Raw genomic sequence first — 4,744 nt, 5'->3', positions numbered from 1 at the left:
TAACCTGAATTGCATATTTAAATTTTATAAATAGACATTTTAAAACTGGGGCATATGTAAATTGTTCATATAAACAAAAACAAACACAACAATCCAATAATACTGTATACTTAGTGATTTAAAGCATTCTTATACTGGATACGTGAATGTGTTTTAAGTTTTTATTTATATTATTTACAGGTTATTAAATTATCATCTAATTAAATTATTTTTAGCTATGCTGCCCTAAACAACAGCAGGCAATTGAAATATTGAGCCTCACACCCTGTGTTTGTACAATCTATCTTCAGTATTGCTCCATTCAGTTCAAGGAATCAACAATACACCATCCTTCCCCAAGGATGTGTTACACAGCACTTCACAAAGCAACCAAATATACACAAGAAAACAAAAATCAAATCATATTTGCTTAATATTATTCATTTTTTAAAACTGATGGGGTGTTGAAAAAGCCCACGTGGAATTATTTTGAATAAGCATAAATATATAATACAATGAGAGCAATAAAAAAGGAGAAACAAACTGCAAAAAATAACCCCGGGTGAGCAAACACAATAAATAAGACATGAAAAATTGAGGTTGATAAGCGTCAGTAGGCAGAAAGTTGTGTGAAACACATCCCTGTAGTGAAAGAGTCAGAGAGGAGACTCTGAAGAAGGGATGGGAGAAACGGACAGCAGAGGAATGTGAGGGAGCCTCGAGGTGCGAGGCAGAGTAATGTGAGGGAGCCTAGAGGTGCGAGGCAGAGGAATGTGAGGGAGCCTCGAGGTGCGAGGCAGAGGAATGTGAGAGAGCCTAGAGGTGTGAGGCAGAGGAATGTGAGGGAGCCTCGAGGTGCGAGGCAGAGGAATGTGAGAGAGCCTTGAGATGCGAGGCAGAGGAATGTGAGAGAGCCTCAAGTTGGGTGCCAGAGGAATGTGAGGGAGCCTCAAGTTGGGAAGCAGAGGAATGTGAGGGAGCCTTGAGGTGGGTGGCAGAGGAATGTGAGGGAGCCTCACGTTGGGCGGCAGAGGAATGTGAGGGAGCCTTGAGGTGGGCAGCAGAGGAATGTGAGGGAGCCTCTAGGCGGGCAGCAGAAGTAGAGGCCAGGCTTCATTTGCATGTGCTGATAAAGGGTGAAACTGGGTGTGCAGACAAGGCATGAAACCCGGAGCTCCATTTCCCCAGGGCACCATATGGTCTAGTGGAGGTAGCTCTTACATCCCCACCATGTGTTGTGGGAAGGCTGTGCTGCCACAAACCGGTACATATAGATGGATGAGGACAGCAGTGAGCGTGTGGGCAATGTATGACTCAGCCAGCTAAGTCTCTATGTCTCTGAATGGAAGGTGGCTGGTTCTAGCCCCAGCCTCAGCAAAATTGTCACATTTCTGTGGACCCTTAACCAAGGCCCTTAACCCCCGGCTCCAGGGATGCCGTACACTGACTGACTGTACACTGTCACCCCCAAGCTTACTCTCACCTGCATATGTGTCTTTGTGAGCAAGACGGGGTAGATGAAGACCATTGCAATGTACCTGTTACCCGACTTATGCAAGTGACTAATAAAGGATCATTTCATGAGCTTGGGTGGCACACTTTCAGTCACGGGATTGATTCCTGCCCTTGGCTCTGTCTACATATTTGCCCAGTTTGTGGAAGTTTCCTCCTACAATCCAAAAACTTGTGGCTAGATGGAATGGTGTCCTTAAATTGCCTATAGTGTGTGATTAAATATGCTAGCATGTGCCCGGTAAACGACTGGCATCTTCTCCAGGATGTGACCTGTGCTTCCTGGGATAGACTCCAGACTCACTGTCACCCTGTACTGGAAAAGTGGTTATACTGTAGATGATGCAAGTACTCACTAAATCCACATGCCACATTATGGCGTACATGGCATCGTGAGGGACCAAGCAGTAAGGCAACACAAACACAGGAACTTAATTAAAAAAATAGGGCTTTATTAACCCCCAAAATACAAACAATAACAAACTCAGGGTCTTAATCACTGGGCCCATAAAAGAGGTCAACAAAAATAAACAAAACTTAACATTACAAAGCAAAGTATTAACTGAAACAAACTGACATTCCTAATAGAGAGACATGAGGGAACATATATAGTGGTTTGGCCAAACCAATTAACACACAAAGGGGTATACCAAATAATCACTACATATAATTAAACAGAGCAAAACACAACTAAACCCCAACACCCCCCTCTTGCCATGGCAGCACATGGTTCGCTCCTGCTCCAGGGGTTGTCCTTTTAAGAGATCTCCGCCCTCAGCCACACCTCAGCCACACCTCTATGCTGAATAAAAAAAAGACCATCCCCCACAACCAAAATAACTGCAAACCAAATAATTGTCTATATTAATCATATCAATATCAACATATGTATACTACCACAAACACAAAAGGCAAAACACATCAACTAAGACCTATCAATTACTGTAAATAAAGCAAAAAGCATACAAAATAAATCCACTAAGGATGTAAGAATGTTTCAGGTCTTACTGTGTGGCTGTAGCCATCACAGGTATATATATGTATGTATGTGTATATATATAAAATGCATACTGACTGATTTCTAGCAAAAAATGGAAATTGTGGCACTTACAGAAGTGCGGCTGCTGGCAGGAACACTGGACACTTCTTCCACTCATTATCGACTTATGCAATACATGCTGCAAAAATGACTGCAGTCATCTGGATTGAAATGAATCTCCACTGGAGTCAGTTCATGGGCAAACCTACCTGACGTGAAGCACCTCAGCCTGGGGTGTCCACAGCAAACTCACACACCATGTACCGTGAATGTCTGCACAACAGCTGCATGCTGGGAGCCTTTGTCAAAAAGCAAACCAAGCAAAGAGCCATCAAGTTCACATCTATGGTCCCTGTAGGTTTTCTCCAATGTTTTTTATAACTATATTTTTTATTTCATACAAGTGCTGTTGGAAATATAAGCAGCATCCAAACAGCTTTTTCTACAACTTACAGTAATTTATTAACTTAAAGACACATGGACATTTCCTTAAACAAAATGCTTTTTTTGATGCATGTAATGCTTATTTGAATAAATTGATGAATAAATCAAATCGCAGGTTTGCAAAGTCTTCTTGGTTGCTATGAAACGTTTAGATTGATTGAATACTACTTAACTTTTTTGGATTTTTTTTCCCACACCTCTCTCAAACATAAAATCAGGGGAAAAATATTAATTATTTTCTTTTTCAGACTAAAGGCAGATGCTGTTGGAGCCAAGTCCTGCAGAAAATGTTGGTATCCAAAGCTTTGCAGACTGAATCGGGCATGACCCTGCTATATAAATAATGCCCAAATTGAATTTTTCCTAAGTTGCCACACCATCTCTCCTGGGAGTTCATTGATCAGCATTGTAAAGGTTGGTCACAGCCACCAATGTTGCGCATGAAATATTCACATAGTTCTTCCAACCACACAAAGCACACCTCAATATGGAGTGAAGCTGATGTCATATTAATGAATTATCAGTTTGTTTTTCATATTTTATTTGCGGCATCCAAAATGTTTATTTATTTGATTGTTTAATTTATTAACTAAGAGGCTTGTCTTTAAAAGTATGTGTGGGACTTGGTTTTAGCTTATTTATTAATGCAAACAGAGACACACTGAACAATAAGAAGCATCTAGTAATCTAACCTATAGGCAAAAAGGACTCAAGTGTTTGCAGTAGAAAAATAACAAAAAAGAGGTGTTGGAGAAGCAGTGAAGAGTGCAGCTGATAGACTGTGACTGTTTTTTGAAGGCAGATGGCTTGCAGGTCAAAGGTCTGAAATGAAAATGGGTTTGCATTCAAAGCCGCTGTCCACGGAGGCCACTGACAAGGCTGGCTGTAGGCAGGTCTGATTCCACGCTGCATAAAGTACAGTGCATTCTGGGATTTGTGTTAAAACACTATTTCTCTTGGAAATGATACTGTCAAAATAAACAAAACAACACAGACAAAACAAAATATTTGATTTAGTTATTGGCCCAAGATGAATGCTATGTGATCCCACACAAATATGGCAAAGCTGGTTAATACGAACGATAAATATTTGATCAGATTTGCCAAGTAAGAATAGAGGATAGCAGAGATATTTCCAACACGAAATTTGTTCTGATGGGGGAAGCTCGGCTATCGCAGCGCAGTGTCTGCCCCCCCCCCGCTGTCTGCTGCTCTGCTTTGCTCACGCAGCTAAAGAAAAACACGGCTGAGCTAATTCTGACTGGTAAAACTGCAAAGTTTGTGAAACAACCTTTCCCAGTCGCTGGTTGTTCGCCGCTCATTCACTGGTTTGACGTGCCCTTCCCTGGGAAGCTGACTGAATTCCACGATGAGGCGTTCCTCCTGCAGAGTACATTGACAGATGGCCAATTTGCTTGCAGTTTAGCATTCCGTGTTGATTTACTAAAGTCTGTCGATAAGCTAAATTTTCCGTGTCGAGGAAGTGGCCATTGCAGGATTGATATGATGATTGAAATGGGGCCTTTCGAGAAATTCCTTGGCATTTTGGAGAAAAAGAACACAGGGCTGTTGTTGATGGTGTATTTGTTGAGCTGTAATGGGAAAAACCAGGACACCTTCACCCAGCCCCTGTTAAACCACCAAGTAGAACATTACTAAAATTTGCCTGAATTTGCAGCCTTTCTGATGACGCACAAAGTCACCTCAATGTGATTTCCAAGATTAACCACTGCAAGTCACAGCCGCTGGTGCTTACGCATCCGATTCAGC

General features: G+C 41.8%; 1 long non-coding RNA gene across 1 annotated transcript; it reads right to left on the bottom strand.

Annotated features, from left to right (window-relative positions):
- Positions 1-2,274: 2,274 nt before the first annotated feature.
- Positions 2,275-2,916, bottom strand: LOC140581252 (uncharacterized). The gene is made up of 3 exons (XR_011984314.1): positions 2,740-2,916; positions 2,603-2,669; positions 2,275-2,293 (listed from the first exon to the last, which is right to left on the bottom strand). It is a non-coding gene; the product is annotated as an uncharacterized lncRNA (long non-coding RNA).
- Between the last annotated feature and the right edge of the window lie 1,828 nt (positions 2,917-4,744).

The sequence above is a fragment of the Paramormyrops kingsleyae genome, chromosome 20 (assembly GCF_048594095.1).
Source record: "Paramormyrops kingsleyae isolate MSU_618 chromosome 20, PKINGS_0.4, whole genome shotgun sequence".
NCBI lineage: Eukaryota > Metazoa > Chordata > Actinopteri > Osteoglossiformes > Mormyridae > Paramormyrops > Paramormyrops kingsleyae.
The sequence above is the reverse complement of the archived record's forward strand: the minus strand, read 5'-3'. Positions and strand labels throughout refer to the sequence as shown.